The sequence below is a fragment of the Lemur catta genome, chromosome 12, assembly GCF_020740605.2.
Source record: "Lemur catta isolate mLemCat1 chromosome 12, mLemCat1.pri, whole genome shotgun sequence".
NCBI classification, from domain to species: domain Eukaryota; kingdom Metazoa; phylum Chordata; class Mammalia; order Primates; family Lemuridae; genus Lemur; species Lemur catta.
In genome coordinates, this window is record NC_059139.1 from 55,009,835 (window position 1) to 55,035,725 (window position 25,891).

Genomic DNA, 25,891 nt, shown 5'->3' on the forward strand with positions numbered 1-25,891 from the left:
AAGCACCTCACCAAAATTATTAAACCAACCTATTCCTCAATGTTTACATGCAAAATAAAAAAGATTAAAAAATAGTCCTACATTAGGATTGTTGAGAAGACTAAATGAGATGACAAATCTAAATTACCTAATCCAGCGCTTACTATATAGTAAAACTCAATAAATATTAGGTAATATTACTTAACACATATATCATAAACAAATAGTGCTTTAACATAATTAGGGCCATATAACTGGCAACAGTGTTTCCCTATCAAAACAAAAATGAAAAATCCTTTCTTTCCCCACAATTTTTGTTTTTGGAAAACTCTGCTAAATTCCCTAAATTCCTCCACAGTTACTTTCCCCACTGTGTCTCAGATTTTTCTACTTATATCATCCCAGTTTAAGAAACATTTATTGAGCAGCATTGAGCACACTCAGTTATACAGTTTATGACACTGAGTGAATCAGAGGGAACTTTTCACACTCATATGACCTCCCTTAAATCAATTTTTAATAATTATATTTAAAAAGTCAAAGCAAAACAAAACATTTATTCACCCTTGAAAAGTGCAGGACCCAAGTACACCTTGAGCTGCACATACATATTCAATGATTGATTTGAAACCAAATGTCCTTTTGCCTCCCCAGCCTATGGGTCCAACCAGGTCACACTAATATAAATTCTCAAATATTGCTGGCTTGGTTTTTGAATAACTTGAAGAGATCGATGTCTACTTCAAACTTTCTCCCAGTTATTTCTGGGAGGCTTTAGAAGGTTTCTGAGGGGAATCAGAAAGATGTCTCCTCTTATCTACATTTCTTGGCAGAGATGTTCTTCTGCACAGGCCAGTGGCTGGTGTTGGTCACTGCTGTTCCTCCAGTGGCAACACCTCTTCTCCTGTGGCAAACACAGTGACCCTGAGCTGCTAAAATGAGCAGATGCCTGAGGCAGAAAGGGGGAAAAGGGGCCACTTTCCAACTCTGGTTTTATGTCAGCACATGGGCTCTGAATCAGCACTGCCTGGGTCAAAACTTCAAAACATCCCTTCTGAAAAGAATTTCTTTATATTCTGCCCTTATTCCTCCCCCTGTGGTGGGCCAAGCTTAGTCCCTGGGGTCTGGCTGAGGGAAAACTGTCTGTTTGTCATCATTTTCCTTCTTCTGTGTCACATCAGTCATATCACAAACCTTTGAAAATTTTATTCCCAACATCTATATCATATCAACCAAATAATATATAGTTTTGGGGAACAGTAGTTTCTCAGATTAAATTCTAATGTTTATTCATGGTTACTAAATTTCAAACAGAGAGGATCACCTCCTTTTGATTTTTCTCATTCATTGCTTAAAAGCCATCAACTCTTTTTTCAGAACCACATGAATTGTCCATGTATCCTAATTGCTTAAATAATCCAAAAGCAGTCATTACAATTTTTATTAAAAAAAGAAAGCCTTAAAATCTAATCAGTTTACCCTTGATATCATTGTGATGCCAAAACTTGTTGCTGTTGAGCTTATGGTCCAGTTTAATTGGATAAGCCTTTGAACACCATTCTATAATTTTCCACCGGCCAAGGGACTTCCTCTATCCCAACCAAAGTTGTAGCTCTTAAATACTCAGACTTTTTTAGTTCCTGCAAACAATCATCTATAAGGGCAACAGTTGGTTCCGGAAGCATCCTCTACAATCCAGAAAGATAAATTTATTCCCTAAAAATTTCACCTCCTTTCTCCCCATCCCCCACTTCATGTAGTGGTTTGAAAAGTTTTCATGGTGAACCCTCAAAATGTAAGTGATGCATTAATACTTATGTCCCTTGCTTCTCAAACTTTCTAAGGAAGTTCAGCCTTAATCATTTCAAAATAGTTTTCTGGCAATTCTTTCACTAGAAAAGAAGAAAAAAATACAACTTTAATCTCTGATAGAGTACTTGCTATGGTTTGGATATGGTTTGTTTGTCCCTACCTAATCTCATGTTGAAATGTGATGCCCAATGTAGGAGGTGTTTGGATCATGGGGACAAATCTGTTATGGATAGATGAATGCTCTTCTCTGGGGGTGAGTGCATTCTTACTATTAGTTCCCATGACAGCTAGTTATTAAAAAAAGCCTGCTACTCCCCACCCAGGCCCTGCTTTTTCTCTTGTCATGTGATCTCTGCACATGATGGCTCCCCTTCACCTTCCGCAGTGAGTGGAAGCAGCCTGAGGCCCTCCCAAGATACAGATGCCCAAACTTGAACTTTCTAGCCATCAGAATCAAGAGCCAAATAAACCTTTTTTCTTTGTAAATTACCTAGCCTCAGGTATTCCTGTATAGCAATATAAAACAGACTAAGACAGCACCCGTCTGCTGAGGTATTTGTTAACAAGCAAGCTCTGCATACCAGTTGAGGCTCAGTTTCAACCCTGACTAAATATTACTGTGATCAACATGGCTTTAGAGTTTGACTCCAGAGTCAGAAGTCACAAAATACATGTCAAATCGAGTGGAAGGTCATCTTAACCTGTAAGTCTTGTGAATTTGTAAGACAGGGAAAAAAATATGGAAATCGATACAGAGTCCTTGCTATCTAAATGAGGCACAAAAGCTCAAAATGTTTTGAAAGAATGATATAAGCATATGAAATATACACTGGTAAGGAGTCTTTAAACGGAGAGAAGGCATTAGCATGTCCTCAAAGCCAAATAAATAAATAATTTTAAAAGGTCTAAACAATTAGCAAAAAATGATAGCTACAATCTGGGAATGGGGTTGAAGATTAAAATGAAAATAAGATGATATATAAATTAACTCTCATGGACTGAGAGATTGACTCTTCGGTATCATATGGAAGCCTTATTATGGTAAAAATATGCCCTTGCAGACCTTTCATTTCATAAGAAGGCAATAGCTAAAAGAGACCAGTTCAGATATTCCCTAAACTGTGGAGCAGGAAAGCTGCTTCTCTTGACTAGGTCTAAGAAGGCTACTGATTGCAAGGCCAAGAGGATTAACCTGAAAACACAAATTGTGATGTACCAGAAAATAGGAGAATAACTTTTATTTCTCTCTGGTCTGCCTCTTATTTGAAAATGCAAAGTTTTGACAATTAGGCAACCAGATAATTACTCCACAACTAAATGGATGGAAATGTATGTATACACATAAATAAATAAGAGCATATTTCTAAATTGTGTAGTTCAAATATTCTCTATTTTTACTGCTTTATTTTTGTCTGTTTTTTTCCTATCAGACACAAAGATTTTGTCAAACTTTCCCTCTATAATTATGGGATTTGTCTAGTTTTTCTTTAAATAATGTCAGTTTTTGCTTTATATAGTTTGAGTCTATGTATGTTGTGCTAACACATTTAGAATTATTAATATCATAATACCATCCTAGGGATTAATATGAAATGCCCTGCTTTACTTCTACTAAGACTTATCAATTCACAGTCCATTTTGTCTCATTTTAGTATAACTATACTCAGTTTATTTGGTTCTTCTTTTTATTGGTAAATATTTATCTATTCTTTTAGTTTAATGTTTTTTCATATCCTGATATTTAAGCTATGGCTCTTGCATGCAACATATACTAGCTTTTCTTTTGTAACTCTGTTGAACAATCTATAAAATACATCTTTTTTAGAATATTTATTCTACTCACATTTAACTGAATTATTAACACATTTCTGTTTGAATTTAGTCTTACTCTCTTTTTTCTATTTGTTCCAACTATAGGACTGTTCTACTGTCCCACAGTGTATTTATTTTTCTATACTGTCTTGTTCGTCTTCTGGGTTATTCATGAATTTTTGTTATTTTGTTCTCTATTAGCTTATAAGTTATTTATTCTTTACTAATCTTTTGGTTATTACCCTGAAAATAACAAAGCACATGTACAAATGAGTGTTTTTCTACTTCTAAATATTGAAAAAACCTTACTCCTTTATCTTTTGAAATATATTTATTTTAATTTAATGTGTAATTTAAACACTACATGATGTCATTTTTGTATAGTCAATACTTATTTAGATTTATCCACATATTAGCCCATTTATCACAACACAATTCACAATTGCGAAGATATGGAACCAACATAAGTAGCCATCAACTAATGAGTAGAGAAAATGTAGTATATATACACTATGGAATACTACTTGACCATAAAAAGCAATGAAATGGTGTCTTTTTGCAGCAACTTGGATGGAACTGGAGATCATTACCCATTGCTCTTTATTCCTCCCTTTATTTCACTGTTGCTGATTGCATCTGGGATTTGTTCTTTCTGTCTGAACAAATTCCTCTAGTAATTCTCTCAGTTTTTGTTTTTATATAAAGATACCTATTTTGTCTTCATATTTGAAGGATAATTTTGCTGAGTTTTGAGTTCTATTTCGAAGTTTTATCTTTTATAGCTCTGAAGGTGTTATTCTATTGTGTTCTGATTCTTTACTTTTTATTGAGAAATCTAGTTAGTCTCCTTGCTAATCTTTTTTAAGAATTATTTTTGAAGTAATTCTCTGGCTGCATTAGGATGTTGTCTTTGTCTCTGTTTCTTGCCAATTTTATTATGATGTACTTAGGCTTTATTTGTTTGCTTTGAAAAAAAATCTGCTGTAGAGATTTATTTGTGGACTTAATATCTTTGACAGCATTGGAAACATTTGGTCACTATCTCTTCAAATATTGTTTCTACTTATTTTTTTCTCTTCTTTCTAAGTAATGTTATACCTTGTCAATATGCCCCATATACCTTTTATTCTATTTTACTGGTTTTATTTTCTATTATATTTCCTCCCAGGTTCAGCCTGCATATTTTCTCCTAACTTATTTTGTGCTTACTAGTATCTTTTACTCCATCTAAAATGCATTAAATTCATACATATATGGTTCTTAATTTCAATTATTATAGTTTTCAGTTCTAGAATTTGATTTTTAAAAATCTAAATCTCTATCCCTGCTGAATTTTTCTATCTTGTTCTCTATTATCTTGAATGTATCAATCATAGTTATTTTTCACTTTTTTATCTGCTATCTTCTTTGGGCTTCTATTATTTCCTCTTGGTTTTCTGACATATCATCTTATCTGTGGTACATCTGGTAATTTTTGCTTGAATGCAATAGGTTGTGTCTGAAAAATTGTAGAGATAATTTTAGGCTTTGGTAGATGATTATTTCCCCCCAAAAGGAATTGTTTTGTTTCATACAGGCAGTTATGCTGATGGAAGATGATCCTAATCCAATTAGTATTTGAGCTAATTTAAGGTGGGGTTTGTGAAGCTAGGTCTGTAATACAGCTTTTTCTGTTACTAGATCCTACGTCTATTGAGAGGTTACAGTTTTCGTGGATGCTGATATATTTCTATATTCCCTGTTACTGAGATTGAAGTCTGTTTATAGGACTAGATATCCCCAACTTCTTAAAAGGGAAACAACAGTGCAGAAATATAAAGTGATTTTCATTTATGTAATTTCTATACTTAAGTGTTACATGACACTGTAGAAAATTCAAGGGTATCACATAGGAATACTGAAACTATTAAATTCAGAATAGAAGTACAAAAAATAATGCCCACAGTGTGTGTAAAAAATGGATGTATAAATACAGTCTCACAAGAATAGAACACTTAAAGATAATGATATCCAAAGATGTTAGAGGGCCAAACAAGATGGCAGATCAGATGTTAAGTGGTTAGCAGATGTGGAAAAGCAGCAACAAGTTCTTGCAATTGAAACTACTTTAGTATCAGACAATAAGCCTCATATGAGGTTTTAATTTTGTTTGGATCTAACATAGACTCTGAAGATAGCAGTTCATGAGTCATTAGATGTGATAGTCATGGAGAGAGTTTGGCCATAGAATTTGATATATTCTAGAAAGCAGGTATAGAAGTCTAATAAAACCAAATTTTTGTTTCATTGATCCTTTGTATTTTGCTTGTTTGTTTATTTTCTATTTCATTTCATTCTGCTCTGATCTGTGTTATATCTTTTTTCTGCTGGCCTCGAGTTTGGTGTGCTCTTCCTTTTCTAGCTCCTTGAGATTCATGATTAGGGTGTTAATTTGTGATCTGTCATTTTGACATAGTCATTTAAGCTATGAATTTTCCCCTTTTGCTGAATCCCATAGATTTTGATAGCTTTTGTCCCACTTGTCATGTAGTTTGAGGAATCTTTTGATTTTCATCTTAATTTTATTATTGACACAATAATAATTCAGCAGCAGGTTAATTTTTCTCTTGGAATTGATTTCTAGTTTTATTCCACTGTGTCTCAGAAGATACATGGTATGATTTAAATTTTTTTGAATTTGTTCAGATATGTTTTGTGGCCTAAGATATGATCAATCTTGGAGAATGTTCCATGTACTGATGACAAAAATATGTATTCATTAGTTTTTGGGTAGAATAATCTGTAAATGTCTGTTAGGCCCATTTGTTCTAGTGTCTTGCTTAAGTCCAGTGTTTATTTATTTATTTTCTGCTTGGATGATCTGTCAGGCTCTATCAGTGGGTTGCTGAAGTCCCTGGAAATTACAATGCTGCTGTTTATCTCTTTGCTTAGATCTAGTATTATAGAATTTGCTTTGTGAATCTGGGAGCTCTTGTGTTAGGTGTATATATATTTAGGATTGTTATGTCTTCTTGTTGAATTGCTCCCTTTACCATTATATAACAAACATCTTTTGTCTTTCTACAATTGTTGATTTAAAGTCAATTTTATCTGATATGAGAATGGCTATACCTGCTCTCTTTGGTTTCCATATGTGTGGAATATTTTTTTTCCATTCCTTCACCTTGAGTCTGTGTGAGTCCTCCTAGGTTAGATGTGTTTCCTGCAGACAGCAGATAATTGGGTTATATTCTTTCAGCCATTCAGCCAGCCTATGTCTTTTGAGTGGGACATTCAGACCATTAACGTTGAGTGATAGAATTGATATGTGGGATGCTGTTCTGTTCATCATGTTGGGTAGTACCATATTGCTTTGTTTTCCCTCTTGTGCTATTATTTTATATGAACTGTGAGCTTTAGCTTTCAGGTGATTTTATAATGGTGAATATTTATTGTGCTGATCCATGTACAATGCAGTTCTGAGTATTTTCTGCAGGGCAGGTCTGACCGTGACATATTCCCTCAGTGTTTGCTTGCTTGTCTGGAAAAGTCTTTATTTCTCCTTCATATGTACAACTTAGTTTGTAGGATACAAAATTCTAGGCTGGTAGTTCTGCTTAAGAAGACTGAAGATGGGGACCTAATCCCTCTAGCTTGTAAGGTCTCTGCTGAGAAGTCTGTAGTTAGCCTGATAGGTTTTACTTTGTAAATTACTTGATGTTTTTGCCTCACAGCTCAGAGGAGCTCCTCCTTCATGTTGAATTTGGACAGTCTGATGACTATACGTTTTGCTGAGTCCCTATGTGATGAATTCCCCAGATGTTTGTTGAACTTCTTGTATCTTGATGTCTAAATCTCTAGCAAGACTTGATAATGCCCTTCATTGCTCTTTAACTTTCTGTTCCTTCTTCTCACCTCCTATGGATCTTTAGAAAATCCTTACCAGAGGGAATTTTATTTCTTTATGTTTTGAAATCCCCCTTTCACCAATCATGTCCACTGTTCTTACAAAATAGAGTTTGATTGCTATTGGTTCCACAGACTAAACCAAACAAAAAATTAGCTGTGGTTTTCTTAGGGGCAGATCATACTTAATCTTATAATTCTTGTAATGCATCTAAAACAGGAAAAAATAAATTTGTATATTAAAATATTTTAAACATTTACATTCTACTATAAAAAATTTGAGATAAATTACTGCAAATAATTTTGCATTTTCTATTATAAAGAAGTGATAAAAAGCCATATAACAACATTATAGCACCATGAAATCCACATAGCATCCTACCATGGGAAAAAGACAAATTAATAGGTACTTAAGCCTATTCTATAATCTTCCTAGTTTATAAAAATCCTCATATAAATTGAAGAGAACTACTAAGCAAAGTGTAAAAATTGCAAGTTTTCAGTTCTAGGTGCTTAAATAAAGTTAGAAAAGCCAAGAGTTTTTAGATGGAAAAAGTTTCCCTTCTCCTATAAAATGAAAAAGAATCATAACCCCAGGGAAAAGAACAATAAAGGTTGAAATCTTCCTCTCCCTTTATTCACAAAGCCCAACTTTCCTGCCCATTTTTTGTTTGTTTGTTTGTTTGATATTTCTGTGTTTTTATTTACAGGTAATGATTTTTGTTTTTGCTCTTCAATAGGGATGATTCCATACCTTTTGATTCCATAATTTTTTCATTACAAATAAATATTTCTTTCATCGCTTTTTGGTTACTACCTTGAATTGCTTTGCTTTTTGGTAAAATATTTAGTAAACAAAAAGAGTTCAATTGCCAGCATCTGACCTTTTCTTCTTGGGCTGAAAAGAGCAACTTTATAACCATTTTTGCCAGTATATAATACCATACTATAATTATCAACTCAAAATACTATAATAATACTATAATAATCAACTCAAAACTCAAGTATATTACATATGGTAGTACAGTTTCAATTTGGGCAATACTTTGCTGAAAGGTCAAGTTATTCAAGATAGCTTTACATAGGAAGTTGTTCACTCAGGGTTTATGAAAGATATGCAAGTGCAGGTCAAATAAAGGCAAAATCAAATGTATAGAATTTTTAATATACTGATTTGATGATGTTGAAAAGTGAATTATTGTTGATCATGTTTTAAAAAGATTCTTAACCTAATATTACCTAAAATTCCCCCCTTGTGTTACAGATGAAGAAACTGGAGCACAGTAGGCTAAAGCAACTGGACTAAAATCACATGACTAATAGTATTAGTTTCAGGCTTAAACTTTTTGATAGATATTTGTATTAATACCAGCAGCTATATCCCAACCTCTGAGCAGTACTAGACATGTACAAGAAGAAACCTCAGATATAAGATATCTCTATTACATAGTGATAGAAAAAAGGGCTGACACCCACATTTATTATATTTTTGTAATATTTGATTGTCTTTTTCTAAAAATCATATCCAAAGAATGAAACCAATACATTTCTAGTCCAGATTAATGCAGAAGCCAAGACAACTTGAACTTTGCCTTTAATTTTCAACTGAAGAAAATGTCAGCATGTCTTATGATTTAACTGACACTTGCTCAATATTCCACTATTGTATCTAAAAAGCTAAGTTGTTCTTACAAACCTTTGTGCTGCAGGGTATTTAACAAGAGCAGAAATGTAAGGTCTAAAGTTGTGGCATGGAATTCTAACAAGTAGTTTTATGACTCTCTGTCATTAACTTTAGTTTCCCTTGACAATCATTCTTCCTGGAACTAATTTATAGTATTCATCTAAAGTTTCCTCCACTTGATGTCAAGTTGCCTTGAGGATTGAAAAGATTTTGTTATTATGGAAGGTTGTATTGAAATTGATTCCATTTTAGCTTACATTTGTAGTTGAGTAGCTCTAACTGGCTATCAAATCCTGTATGTACAGAGCCCCTGCTAGAAACACTAAAAGGCAATAGGAATTAATAGGAGTCTAGCAAGACTCCTATCCCACATCCTTAGCATCTGGGTACCTAAATTGTACTACCATTTTGAAATCAATAAGCCATGCATGAAAGCCAGAGATGTTGCTATATCTGGGGTTTTAATTAAGAAAAATTAACAATATTGAATAATTTCAAACATATGAGCTTAATAAATTTCTTTTATAATATTCTATATCATAAACCTCTTATAGGAATGTGGCTTCTTGATTTTTCTTATAGAAGTCGTATACTAAAAGGTTCCTTCAAAGCTTAAAACATAGTCTTTAGTTCTTCACTTCTGCCAAATTCCTATTTAAACATTCTCACATACTTGGTGTCTTTCCTCTTCATTTTTTTTCCTTTTTCTTTTATATTAATATTGAATGCTTTGACACTATATCTGTCTCTTTTCTAAATTCTTCTTACAACTTTATTCTAGTCCACTCCAGTCCTCAATGCGTGTGTCTGTGTGTGTGTGTGTGTGCTGGTAAGCAGAGCCCATTTGAGACTGAGAACTGGTTTAGATGTGGCAACTGGATGAGGGTCTGCAACAGTTTAATGGCAGTGGCTGGCATCAGCCTTCTGCTTTATTGGCTATGTCTTCTGATTGTGTAAATATAGTAACACTCTAAGTGACTATCCATCTATTTGATACCCCTAGGAACAACAAGCATTATTATAGATGCTTGTGGGTAAATATGACCCAACTGTCACTTTAATATTCTTGCCCTTCAATGGAATTACAAGTATCTTGTGGTTTATAGTCATGTTCCCACCTAACCTCTCCCATTTTGCTTTACCATTAGACTCTGATACTTGAGAGCAGCAGCCTGCATCACTGCCAGTGTCCAGAGGACACATTCTACTAAACATCTCGATGCTGGTGCCACCATCATTAGCGTGTTTCTCACTTCCTCAGTGAAGGCTGTGTCCCCCAGGAATTCCTAAGGAACATAGTGAAGTTACGGATTCTCAGACCATACATAATTCCATTCTAACCTTCCCATTCCTTAAACTTTTCTGATGAGGAAGGAAAAAGTAATATAAGAAAGGAAGAAAAAAATATAGAGCAATGAGAGCTATGATATGAATAAAAATATGTAATATGTAGGTAGAATTTACTTTAGATAAAATGATCAGGTGAGGTTCCTCTGATGAAATGTTGTTTAATCTTGGAACTGAATGAAATAAAATGGCCAATCATTTAGTCAATAAAGGGAAAGGTTTTAAGATGAAGAAAATTCTTTATATTTTCAGTTCAGATCTCTTTCTTAATCTTCAAATTTCATATTTCTAATTCCTCTGGATTTCTCCACAGTGGCCTCAAAGTTAACCAACCTTTATTATGGTTATGAAAAATAATCTGAGTCAGTAATGCCTTTCCATACCCATCATGTTGCTTGCTGCATTGGTTTCCTCAGTTTGCTATAACAAATTACTAATGCCACAAACTGGTGGCTTACAACAATAGAAATTTATTCTGTCACAGTTCTGGAAGCTGAACTCAAGGTCTCATTAGGGTGGGTTCCTTCCAGAGGAGCTGAAGGATAATCTGTTCCATGCCTTTCCCCTAGTTTCTGGTGGATGCTGCCAATCCTTCACATTCTTTGACTTGTATCTATATCACCCCAATCTGTGTCCCCATCTTCACACTTTCCTGTGTGTGTGTCTCTCTGTGTTTGTCTTTCTGTGTGTGTCTCTCTGTGTGTCTTGTCCTCTTCTTTAAGGGCACAAGCCATTGGATTTAGAGCCCATCCTAATGCAATATGACCTCTTTTTAACCTGATTATATCTGAAAAGATCATATTTATAAATAAATTATATTCATAGATTTCAGGGCTTAGGACTTAAACATATTTTTGTGGAGACACAATTCAACCCACTATACTTACCATCCTGTACTCCCAATGTTAGTGATAGAACACACCTATCCTAGTCCATTGTTCTCTACATCCTGCTGCAAAGTACTGCTAATTCAGCATTTTTATCATTGCTTGAATGTATCCAATTCTGTTCAAACCTTTTTATATTACTTTCGTTTAGACCCTCATTATCTTTAGGCCCTACTAAAACGGTCTTCCTAAATGTCTGCCTGCTTCTCATATTGCCTTTTACCACATATCTATTTTTTGTAATCCATCCAAAAATGTCAAATTTACTTGAATCATGTTAATACCTTCCTAAAAACCATTCAAGGGCTTCCTTTTGTCATCAGTTAAAAAATATAAACAAGCAAAAGCAAATAAACAAAAAAAAACACACATAATATAATAATAAGATTTTAAATGTTTTGGGGCAACAATTAAAAACTGACTTTGAATTTAGGAAGACTTTCATTCAACTCCACTTCTTATGCACACTGTATTATAGGTTGTTGCTTACTCTCTAACTCTCATTTTTCCCACTTCATTTAATGGGACTAAAATCATTGACTAAGTTGAATTATAAGATCATTATAAAGAATAAATGTTTAGCCCAATTCCTGGCCCATAGTGTAAGTTAATATGCAGAATTCCCTTTGGCTACCTTTTCAGGTACTTCGCTGGCCTTATCTCATACCGATCTCATTTTTCTCTTTGCCTGTTGTGCTGCTTCTGCTAAATGTCTTGCATTTCCTGTATTACACTCTTTACTTTCTTGCGTCTTGACTTTTACACTTGACTTGAGAAGCTGTTTAACTCCTCGCCTTTAACAGGTTAATTTCTTCATGCATCTTCAATTTTGTTGGACATAAGCATCAGCTATACCAGGAGGTTGAGTTTGACTTCTTAGTTTTAGTTTGGGTCTCCCCTTTGTGCACACTCCTGTCTCATCATTTATCAATGCCAAGAGCAACTGTTGTTCTCTGTTTCAGTCTGCTTCAATATGCCATCAGCTCTTTCAGAGCAGGGACCACATCTTCTGCTTCTCTTTATCACCAAGGGAGGAACGTGTGCTCCATGGGAGGAATGTGTTTTGACAGTACCTGTTTATCTACCTTTAAAATGAGGATAAATTTATATCACTGCAATTAAGCTCCATGAAAGTGCTAAGTTTTTTGCTGTATCCTCAATTTTAAAATAAGGTTTGACTATTCATAGTAAATAGTGAATGTTCAGGAAATACCTATTGATTGTTGAAAGGGTGAAAGAACTGCCTCATTTACATTAGCAAACATTGAAAGGTACTTTATCAGACAATTTCTCTCTGGCTCTAAATAGTAAGCAAGTATAGTCCAAACCCAGGAAGAAAGATGAATAATGCTGTTGACAAATAAATTTCTATTACCTACAGACATAGTATACAAACACTTATTTCACAGCCAGACCTGGCTCCTGCTCTCTCTGAATGGCTACATAGTTATGCACTTGGGATAAGTTAGTGCATTTTCTCCAGGCCTCGGTTCTCTATTGAGAATTGAAGACCTTGCATTATACTTTCTAAGGTATTTTCTATGTCTAAATTCTTTAATATTTAGAAAAGTAAGTCTTATCTAGGTAATCTAAGATTCCATGTCATTTGCTGTGAGGGGAATTGACCTACATAGCCGTTGTGTTAAAAATAAATCTTGCCCTGACAATTTGCAATAGAAATATTCAGTGTCCTAATTAGAGAAGGATTTTTTTTTTGCCTGGAAAGATGGAGGCTTGCAAATTTCCCTGGTTTTTTATTTATTAAGTTGATGTAGTAAATGTACAGTACTAGGTAAACTTCTTGTAGTTAAAAATTAAAGCCAAATATTTCAGTAAAAATATCATTATTACTATAAAATACTAACGTTTCAGCGCTGGAAGCGATATGAAAGTATTAGTTAAATCTCTACCTTTTGCAGACAGGACAGAGGTACACAGGCTATACCTGACTGTTCAAGATAACTATTGGGTTATTTAAGGGTGGATAAGTATGAGAATACAGTCCGCCTAATTCTTTCAGGGGTGCATTTTTCTACTATACTAGACATTTCTCATCTTCAGAACATTATTTGATAATATGATTTAACTCATAAAATAGAAACAACCAGAAACAAATATCCATAAGCACATACCACATCTATCCAGCCACCAGCATCTGTGCCCAGATATTCTGCCTTCACTCCTATTACTATGGATTAATTTCCCCTGCACCGCCAACGTCCACTCCTCCACTTATCCATAAGATCCTATTCCCTCTGGTCTACTAAAGGACAATATTTCAGCTTTTTTTCCCTCTTCACATTGTAAAGCAGTGGTCCTCAATCTTTTTGGCACCAGGGACTGGTTTCATGGAAGACAATATTTCCATGGATTAGAGTTGGGGGCAAGTGGAGCTCAGTGGTGATGCGAGTGCTGGGGAGCGACTATAAATACATATAACACAGAAGAAGCTTCGCTGGCTACTCAGGGAGTGATGTATGGACTGGTTCCCAACAGGCTGTGATCCGGTACCGGGCTGTGGCCCAAGGGTTGGGGTCAGCAGTTGTAGAGGATTATTCCCATTAGCAGGCAAACATGCTGTTATTTTTCTCAGTTAACAACAGTTTATTTTGACCCTACCACTTTCCCTGCTGGCTAATACTCTCTGATTCCTTTTATGGTAAAACTGCTTTAAAAAGTTGTCTCTATTCTGTCTTCAATTTCTTTTCTCCTATACACCCTTAAATTTACTCCAATCAAACCAAAATTATTGCTGAAATAAATATTGTTTTCCACATTGTTAAATCCAATGGTCAATTCTCAGTTCTTCTCTTACTTGACATGTGCTGTGGTTTGAATGTGTCTTGCCAAAATTCATGTTGAAACTTAATCCCCATTGTCGTGGTACTAAGAGGTAGAGCCTTTTAAGAAGTGATTAAATCATGAGGTCTCTGCCCTCATGAATGAATTAATGCATTATAAAAGGGCAAGAAGGAACTAGCTTAGGCGTTTTTTTGCCCTTCCACTGTTCTGCCAGGTGGGGATGCAACAAGAAGCCCCTCATTAGACACTGAATGCTGGCACCTTGATCTTCTCTCAGCCTCCAGAATTATGAGAAAATAAATTTCTGTTGTTTATAAATTACCTGCTCTGTGGTATTGTTGTTATAGAAGCACAAATGGACTCAGACAACCTATCAGCAGAATTTGGCAGAGTATAAAAATTTATCTCCTTTGAAATACATGCTGCACTTGCACCTATGATATCTTATTCTTGTGATTTTTCTCCCTGCATCATTGGCCACTACTGCTGTGTTCAGAGTCAATCCCTTGCTGTCTTCTGCCCATATTCTCAAACTCTGATTACTGGTGTTCCAGGGTCCAGTTCTTGATACTTTATTTTTTACTTTCTAAGCTAATTCACTTGGTTATCTCATCTAATCTCATGGTTTTAAATACCATTAATACACTAATCAGAGGCAAGATAATTCCGTCTAAAACTCCACAGATAGCTCCAGGATCACCTGTCTACCTGACATCTCTTCTTAAATATTTAATAGATATACACAAATTTGAAATTCTGCTTTCCCTCAATCTCACATCTGCTCCATATATATTATGCCTCACATCATTTATTGGTTACTTCATCCTTCCAGTTGCTTCTGTCAAACCCTTGAAATTATTCTTAATTTTCATTGTCCTCTTACACCCCACATTCCCCGACATCGAAGCCTTATTGGGTTCTCATTAGAAATATATCCGTATTGTAACTATTAATGCTTCTCACCACATCCATTGCTTCCATTGTGTTCTGAGTCACCATCATCCTTCATCTTAGTAATGACAGTAGCCTCCAAACGACCTTCCTTATTTAACCCTAAAGTCTACCTTCAACCCAGCAGAATGATTCTTATGTCAGGTCTTGTGATGCTTTTATTCAAATCCTACAGTGGCTTTTCTTTTTTCTTAGAATAAAAGCCAAAGTTCTTTCAAGGGCTTACTCGGTCTTAACTGATTGTACCACCCCCTCCAAATCCCCTGTACCTTCTCTGAATGTATTTCGTCATCTCCTTGCCCTCCCTTACCCTGTGCCAGCCAGACTGTCCTACCTGCTCTTCTTGGAACACCTCAAGCATTCTAGACATACTTTTGGCTCCCAGGCTTTGTGACTTGCATTCCCTTTTTCTGCACCGTTCTGTTATCTGCATATCTTGCTCAGTCACCGGCCTGGGTGTTTACTCAAATGACACCTTTTCAGTTAGGCCTTCCCTAACAATCTTACTTAAAACTTCAGCTCCCCGCAGAACACCTTCTTCCTGTTTCCTGCTTTATCTTTCTGTTATAATTACCACTTCTCAATATAAAATATCATTTATAAAATATCACATTTATTGATAATTTATAGAGCAATGTATTAATATAATTAACTCCTGAATTTTTAAATTGTCTTTCTCCTCTCACCAAAATGTTTCTAAGTTTCACGGCAGCAGACATGCATCTTTTTCTTCACTGCTATGCTTTCAGTTTACAGAACAAAGACTAATGGGAGGTAGGTGTTTGTGCTAGGAGGAATTCTATAACGACCCCTACAATTTCCAAGCCCTGATGTACACATATCCTGTCCCAGTTAATCAAACACTAATCTAAGTACTGATTTGAAAGGACTTTGCAGATGTAGTTAAGATTGCAAATCAGTTGCAGTTAGATAGAAAAACTATCTGGGTGGCCCTGACATAATCACCTGGGTCTAGAAGTCAAAGACAGAGAAAGTCAGAGAAATGTAAAGCGTGAGGGATTTGACAGGAGGGGCTGTGTCTGTTGGCTTGGAGATGGTTGGGGCCATGTGATAAGGAATGAGAGCAGCTTCTAGGAGCTGAGAGAGGCCAGCAAGGAACTGGAGACCTCAATCTTACAACAGCAAGGAACTGAATTCTGCCAATCTTGATAAGAATCTTGCGAGAAAATTCTTCCCCAGAGCCACCAGAGGAGAAGGCAGCCAGGCTGACACTTTGATTTCAGCCCTGGAAGCCCTAAGCAGAGAATCCAGGCACACTATGCACTCTAGTTCACCTAGAGAACTGTGAACTAACAAACGGGTATTATTTTAAGCCCCTATGTTTGCAGTAATTTCTTAAATAGAGATAGAAAACTAGTACAGTACTCAGAAAATATATGTTGAATTATTAATAATAACATTATATTTTATCACTGCAACCGTTTCAAAATAATTCATACTTTTATGAATGCTGACTTTATATTAAATAAAAGAATCAATTTATCTTCTGAAGAGTGTCTTCTTTGTTACTGATAAAATGTGTGGTATTGTTTTTCAATTTCACAGGATCAAAAATAGTTATTTAATAATATTGGAGATTCATTCGGTAGTATGTATATTATTTCGTAGAATTAAATTATGTTTACCCATACATTTTCATTAAAACTTTTGCTAGTCAATGATATATTTGAATCTTGAAATTTGACTTACAAAGATGGGCTTAGATGTTAGCTTTTTCTACAGTGCTGAGGTCAAACATATTGCCTTTTTTTCCCACATCACTGTATGCTAATGACAGCTGTTCTATTTGTGCTTTGGTTGACCACAATTTGAGAATGATTGAGTATGGCAAATTAGAGAGCATACGCATAACAGGTTGCCACCTAACACCTACTTTCCAAGTTCTCATCTATTCTGCAGTCTCACTAACAGGCAAGGGTTACATTTTAATCACACTTTCTGACATAAGCTTATTCTTTTTCTGCTGAAAAATAAATTGGATGTTCTTTCCATCTGCATACCCTATCATAAAGACTAAGGAATATCTAACTGTTTGATGTTAATTTGATATGAAATGATTTAACAGTTGATATAAAACCACCAATCTTTGATAATTTATTTTCAATTTTTACAAAATCTAGGAGAAATTATTCACCTATTACCTACTTTTAGAAATACTTTGTGTGAACAGATAAATATAAACATCAATTAGAGAATAGTCTTAAATGTTCGTATCACATGAAAAGTACAAAACTAAATGGAATATGTGACAGCTGAATTTTGGTTTTCATCATTTTCCAGAGGGTGAAAAATACATTTTCATTTCTTTAATTTTTCTTTTGGTTGTCATCTGTTTGTAGGAAAAAAAATAATTATCTTAGTTATTTAAAAAACATTCACGTTAGAGATGACATGCTGAGACAGAGGCAGTGTGGATTATACTTTCAAAATAAATCAATACTATTCTTTTATTCAACTAATATTTCTGATAAACTCTTGCTCATAGTTCTCTTGGTTGACTGCCTGTGAAAACAATGTAAATATTTTCTTTGAATGACTATTACTATTGGTAGGAAAAAATTCTTCTTTTCTTCACATTAAAAAGTAGCAAACTATGGAACATGCAGCTAAAGGGAGTCAGCAATTTTTTCCTGAAACTTGATTAAAAATAAAAGTAGCAGAAGGCTTAATTCAAATAATATTGTTTGCTTGATTGCACCATAACCTAATGTGATTTTTACCTGAGAGTGGGGTAAATGTTACAAAAAATGGGGAAAAAAAGGAAGGTCAGAGTTTCTCTTGCTCTTAACTGCAGCAGTATGTTGTGTTAGGACATGAATTATATTAACTTACTTTATTCCTGACTTCACTGTATTGTTTTTCTTCATTTTCCTTTGAAACTTGCTTTCTTTTCTCCTTTTTTTTTTTAGTAGAAAAACTAATTATTTTATTCTATATGCTATATTCAATATTCTCTCCACATATAAGCAACGTTGGCCTAGAATAACATCAGGCTTGAGTGAATATGGAAGGTTACATTACATTTTATGTGTTCTTTCTCCATGTGCTTTAGGAAATTATTTCAATCCTTTTTGGAATAGGTCTTTTGGAAACAATATTTATTCCTGGTCAAGCAATAAAAATGAACAAGTGGATATCTTAATTATCAGGCCTAACATATCTACAGATTTTGAACATTTTAATTATGTATTTTTTTTCCATAGCGTTGCTGTTGATGAGCTATCCACCTGTAAAATAGATTACAAATATTCAGCACTAAAAAACAAAAAAAAATTCTATTTGCTTTTTAAAATCAGGAGTTTTGGGGAGCTATTTTTTTATTTTTTATTTTTGGTTTTGGACAATAACTGAGAAACTTCACAAAATTTCAGGGGGAATTAATTCCAACTCTGAATTATAAAAGTTAAACATATTTGAAGTAAGTGTGAAATTCATGCTGTAAAGATAGAGTTATCAAGTTTAAAAAAATAAATTATTCTGGATAAACATTTAGGTAATGAGACTCTTTAGGTCTTAGTTTCTCCATTTGTAAAGAATAATGGAGTTATTTCATCACATTCTCAAATTCCATGACTCTGCTAATCAGTTTTTTATTCTATTTAATGTGCTGGAAAAGTGAACTTCTTTAACTCATTCTTTGTAGAGCATTAAGAAATTCTTCAAATCAGTGTGTCTTTGTTGCAGTGTCCCTTCTAGAGAAATGAAACTAACAGCTATAATTCTGCAGAAGAATAAAATCTGAATTGCATTTGTGGGTATGCTAAATGATCTTTGAATATAACTAAAGCCAATTAAAAAAAATTGTCTGAAAGTTCAAGTTCAAATCATGTCTACAAAGCTGGGGCAGTCTAACTGCATTTATAGGAAAGAAAAATTGCATCAAGTTAAGAGAGCAAATACAGGAGAAATACTATTAGTCTGTTGCCATGAAACAAGCTTCTAGAGATAAAAACAAAGTATGGACTAGGGAGGTAATGAGGCTGAGAGTGTGAAGATGAGTTTTTAGAGGACAGAGTGTCATAGGGATATTCCGGAAGCTAAGTAAGCCTGAGTAGATACAGGGACATGTCATAAGGTTTCCTTCATGTGAAAGTGAAAATTCCTTATAGGCTCGTTGCTAGGCAAATCCCAGAGTCAGAAATTCCTAGGGTGTTCTCCTATGGGCTTTAGCATACCTTTTGTCTCAGAGATTCTATTTACAGTGATTGAATAATCCCATAATTTAATGTCTTTAATTATTAACAAAAAGCAACTTTCACATTTGAGGAAAATAATGGCTTTTCCTATGGAAAGTAATACAAAACTTAGGTCACCTCATTAAACAAACAAAAACAACAAAAAAACCCAGTTATAACAGTTTGTAAAGTGTCTCCCAGAATGCCAACCTGTGGGAAATAAGAGATAGGACTATTATGACTCTGTTTTGAGAACATTAGCAAACAATGGATTCCTGAGTTAGGATTTTGTATTAAACTCATTTTATCTAATTAATATACTCAAAACTCTGTTAAATGTCATTTCTTCTTAAGAGAATTTCCTGGCAATTCTCTTACCTCAAGCACAATCCTGGCAGAACCTAGCGTCCTCCAAATCCTATCCTAGCCATGTACTCTATTAGCACTTTTCAGAAGTGTAATTATTTTTCACATGGCATATCCTTTATGAGATTGTGTGCTATTTGCGAGGAAGTGGCCGTATCTTATTTATATATCTGTCTTATTGCCTGAGCCTTAATGCTAGTCACATTAAAGGTACTTAGTAGGTAATGAGTAAATGAATAATTACCAATACAAAAAAGTATTTGTAATCCCAACGATGAGTAATACTCACCCCAATTTATATATAACAGTTTGGTCTCATGGGATATTCTGTCTGATTTATTTTTGACTAAAATTTTATTTGGTTTGAGATAAAATTCTAATAATTTCCTGAAATCTTGGATGCTTATCAAAACTCCAAGAAATCTTTAGAGATTCACTTATCACCTAATTGATATGTCATAAATCTAAAATCTTCCCGAATCTATTTGTCATTGCTTAATACACACAGAGACAGCAGTATAAATCTCAAAAGCTAAATTTATTATGGACTTCTGAAATAACTATTTCCAATCGTGTGCTTTAATTTTGCTCTGTGGCTCATTTAAAGAATTAACAACTACATTTTCAGAGTATCCAGACAAGACCCATGGCATTAAATTCTTCATATTAATTATAACAAACTCTTTACATTTTAGATAATATAATTTTAAGGTCTGTCAATTGATTAAAATTTAATTCTCTTCCTTGAAATGAGTGGCATACATTCAGGTGTGAAAGGGTATTAATGTTCATAAAGCTAAAAGTCTAAGAATTTAAAATCAGGCAGTTACTCTACATAAATTTATAGCCAGGGTTACACGAAAGGTCAGCCATGCATTAATGTGCCTTGGCAGTTGCTCCTGGAATCTATGTGATTCTCTACCCCTGATGAAATTTTATTTATTGTGAATTGCATTCACCATGAAAGCCAAGAAAATACTGTTGAGAAAATTAGAAACTATAATAGCATAAGAATAGACAATACATTGTATCTGATGATGGCATTCTGGCACGTTGGGATCACACAGCCATATTTGCAGATACTGGTTTCACCACCTTGTATTAATAGTTAAGTAAGATTCTTATAGTTACGTAAGATCTGCAAAATTAAGATGCGGAGTTTGCAGCATTGTTGTGAACATTAAATGACCAGAACATAAATGACCCTCAATAAATGTTGATACTGTTATTACTTTACTATCTTACTTGTTTTTTTCCTGCCCCTTCCATTTTGCCAGTTCTGCTTCTTATTGCCTTTTATTCTTATTTATTATTTCATATTTTCTTCTTACATCTTTGTTTAATGGTGATTCTGTTATTCACTGCCATTCCCCTCTAAAACTAGAATTTGACACTAAGCATTTACACCAAATAAGATATAAAATTTAAAAAGGGACATAATCTTCTATTTCTTTTGCCACCTCCCTAATCAGAAGGTGTCTCTCTTTCACTCTCTCCTTCTTCTGTTTACTCTCCCCTTCTCTACCTTCTTTAATCGGGAAACAAGATAGATATATGATAGGACAAGTTTAAAATCAACGAGTCATCCACATTTTGGCTACTGTGAATAACGCTGCAATGAACAGATTAATGGATTAAAAATGTGCTATATATATATATGCAAAATGGATTACTATTCAGCCTTATAAAAAAACGAATCCTGTCATTTGTGACAACATAGATGAACTCGGGAGACATTATGTTAAGTGAACAAGCCAGGCACAGAAAGACAAATACCTCATGATCTCATACCTAAAAAAAATTGAACTCATACAAAGTTGAAAGGCGGTTACCAGGGGCTGGTGGGTTGGGGAGATGTTGGTCAAAGGATACAAAATTTCAGTTAGGCAGGAGGAACAAGTTCAGCAGATCTATTGTACAACATGCTGGCTACAGTTAATAACAATGCAATATATTCTTGCAAATTGCTAAGAGATTAGATTTTAGGTGTTCTCTTCACAAAAAAATAAGTATTAAGGTAATACATGTGTCTATTAGCTCAATTAGCTATTCCACAATGTATGATGTATGTATTTCAGAACAACACATTGTACAGAATAAATACCTACAATTTTTATTTTTAATTAAAATTTTTCAAATTATTTATTTATTTATTTTCATTGAGGTAAGATATACATGTATAATTTCCCATCCTTACCATTTCTAAGGAGACAGTTTAGTGGTAATAAATACATTTATATTCTTTTCTTTATTCTTCAACATGCCCTCCCCCTTTCCTTTCTGGGACTCTGGTAACCACCAATGTACTCTATCATCATACGATCCATTTTTTTAGCTCCCACATATGAGTGAGAACATGAGATTTTGTCCTTATGTGCTTTGCTTATTTCACTTACCAGTGGCCTCTAGTTCCATCCACGTTCCTACAAATGACAGGATTTCATTCTTTTTGTTGCTGAATAATACTCCACTGCGTGCATATATCAAATGTTCTTTATCCATTCATCCATTAATGGGCATTTAGGTTGATTCCATATGTTGGCTACTGTGAATGATGCTGCAATAAACATGGGAGGCAGGTATCTCTTTCATATATCGATTTCCTTTCTTTTGGTTATGTATCCAGTAATGGAATTGCTGGATCATATGGTAGTTCTGTTTTCAGTTTTTGAAAAACCTCCATAATATTCTCCATAGTGACTGTGGACTAATTTACATTCCTACCAACAGTGTGCAGTGTTCCCCTTTCTCCACATCGTCTCCAGCATCTGTCATTGCCCATCTTTTTGATATAGATCATCTTAACTAGGATGAGAAGATATCTCATTGTGGTTTTGATTTGCATTTCTCTGATGATAAGTGATGTTAAGCATTTTTTCATATACCTGTTGGCCATTTGTATATCTTCTTTAGAGAAATGTCTGCTTAGATCTTTTGCCCATTTTTAATAAAATTATTTAGGGAGGGTTGGCTATTGAGTTATTTAAGCTCCTTTCATATTCTGATTATTAATCCTTTGTCAGATGAATAGTCTACAAATAGTTTCTCACATTCTGTGGGTTATTTCTTCACTTTATTGATTGTTTCCTTTGATATGCAGATGACTTTTAGCTTGTTGTATTCACAATTGTCTATTTTTGCTCTGATTGCCTGTGCTTTTGAAATCTTACTCAAAAAGTATGGCAATAGCAATATTCTAGAGCATTTCTCCAGTGTTTTCTTCTAATAGTTTCATAGATTCAGGTCTTAGGGTTAAGTTTGTAATCCATTTTGACTTCATATTGTGTATAGTGTGAGCTAGGGGTCTAGTTTCATTCTTTTGAATATAATTATCCAGCTTCCTGAGGAAGGTTCCTTGGAACGTTAGTTGAAGAAGAGGTGGTTGTGAAGGCATGGGTTTATATCTGAGTTCTTCATTCTGTACCATTGTTCTGTTTTTATGCCAGTACTGTGCTGTTTTGGTTACTATAGCTTTGCAGTAAATTTTGAAATCCGGTAATGTGGTGTCTCCAGCTTTGTTCTTTTTGCTCAGGATTGCTTTGGCTATCTAGGAGTTTTTGTGTCGCTATACAAATTTTAGGATTTTTTAAATTCTATTTCTATGCAGAATGTCACTGGTATTTTGATAAGTATTTCATTTGATCTATAAATTACTTTAGGTAGTACTACCACTTTAATAATATTAATTATTCCAATCCAGGAGCATGGAATATCTTTCCATTTTTTTAAATCTTCTTATTTCTTTTATTAGAGTTTTATAGTGTTCCTTGCATAGATCTTTCACTTATTTGGTTAAATTGACTGACAGGTATTTTATATTTTTTGTAGCTATTGTAAATGGGATTGACTTCTTGATTTCTTTTTCAGATTGTTCACTGTTGCCATATATAAATGCTATTGATTTTTGTATGTTAATTTTGTATCCTGTAACTTTACTGAATTTGCTTATCAGTTCTAACAGTTTTTTGGTGAAGTCTTAATCTTCTAAGTATAAGATAATGTCATTTGCAAACAAGACTAATTTGACATCTTCTTTGCCAATTTGAATGCCTATATGTCTTCCTTTTGCCTATTTTTCTGACCCGGACTTCCAGCATTATGTTGAATAATAGTGGTGAAAGTGGGCATCCTTGTCTTGCTCCAGTCCTTAGAGAAAAGACCTTCAATTTTTTCCTGTTCAGTAAGATATTAGCCATGGGTTTGTTATATCTGAACTTTATTATTAGGAAGTATGTTCCTCCTAAACCCATTTTGATAAGGGTTTTTATCATGAAGGGATGTTGAATTTTATGAAATGCTTTTTCAGCATCTATTGAAACAATCATGTGGTTTTTATCCTTGGTTCTGTTGATGTAATATATCACATTTATGTATTTATATATGTTGAACCATCTTTGCATTTTTGGGATAAATACCGCTTGATCACGTTCGATCTTTTTAATGAGTTGTTGAATTCAGTTTGCTAGTATTTTGTTGAAGATGTTTGCATCTATGTCTATCACTGATGTTGGTCTACAGTTTTTTGTTGTCTTTTTGTCTAGTTTTGTTATTAGGATAATGCTGGCCTAGTAGAATGAATTTGGAAGTATTGCCTCCTTTTAAATGTTTTGGAAGGTTTGAGAAGAATGAGTATCAATTATTCTTAAAATGTTTGGGGGAATTCAGCAGCAAACCCATCAGGTCCTGGGCTTTTCTTTGATGGGACACTTTTTATTAGGGCTTTGATCATGTTACTTGTTATTGGTTTGCTCAGATTTTCTATTTCCTATTGGTTCAATCTTGGTAGGTTGTATGTGTCCAAGAATTTATTCATTTCTTCTATGATTTCCAATTTGTTGGTATATAGTTGTTCATAATAGTCTTTAATGATTCTTTGTATTTGTGAGGTCTCAGTTTTTATGTCTCCTTTTTGGGTTCTGATTTTATTTACTTGGGTCTCCTCCTTTTCTTAGTTAGCCTAAGTAAAGGTTTGTCAATTTTGTTTATCTATTTAAAGAACCAACGTCTGTTTCATTGATCTTCTACTTTTAGTCCCAATTTTATTTATTTCCACTCTGATCTTTATAATTTATTTCCTTCTATTAAGTTGGAATTTAGTTGGTTCTTCCTTTTCTAGTTCTTTGAGGTGCATCATAAAGTTGTTTATTTGAAGTCTTTCTACTTTTTTGATAAAGGCATTTATTGCTATAAACTAGGGTATTGCTGGTGAAAATCCTGGTGCTATGTATTTGTTTTTGGTTTTCTATTTGGAGAAGTAAAGCCAGCTTTCCTCTATATTGACATTTTGGAACCCAGTCTAAAATACATTTTTAAAAATATGCAAAAGCAAACAAAATTAAACTTAAGAAAATACTAAAAAAAAAAATACAATGCATATCAGAAGATGAATTGAAAAACTTTTCATTCTTTGGATTAAAAGATGTGTTGAAACAAAACATTGGGGAGCTTCAGAATTGTCTTCAAATTTTAATACATTTATATAACAAGAAAAAAATGATCAAATCAATGCCAAGAAAACAGATGTGCTCTACATAAAAAAATTAATTTATAGTTTGAAGGTTCCAACAATAAAGAAAGCCTTGATTTGGGGGAAATGATATAACCAATCAGAATTTTAGCCTTTGTAATTTAGCCCTTTTCATTCTAGTCTTTCAGTAATTCTAGGGTGTTCCATTTCCTCCTTATCCAAATTATGGTCATGTCAAATGCAGAGAATAATTTATTCTCAGTAGTTTTTCTCTATCTGTGCTTATGGTACATGGCTGGCTGCACCAGAGAGATGTTTTTAAGTTGTGTCTTTCTTCTCTCTTCTATATTCCAGAAATAATGTTAGCATACCTTCCTATGCAAACAAAAGCTACAAAAAATCAAGCAAAACTTCATTGGATGGGGTGATGTTAAAGTTACAGAACCACTGTTTCAACTGAATTTAAGATATTTTTGTTGGATTTTTGGGATGCTTGTCAGGAAAGACCAATGAGATGAGAACACTAATTTTTACTGATCTTACCTAATCAGAACTACATCTTGGAAAATGCTTTGCTGATCTTTATTATCTGAAACCATAATATACAAATTTCTACTCACATATGACCTTGATTTCTCCTCTATTCGTTATAAACTAGTTCATTGATGATAGTCTACTTATCTTTCTACACTTTTTGGAGAAA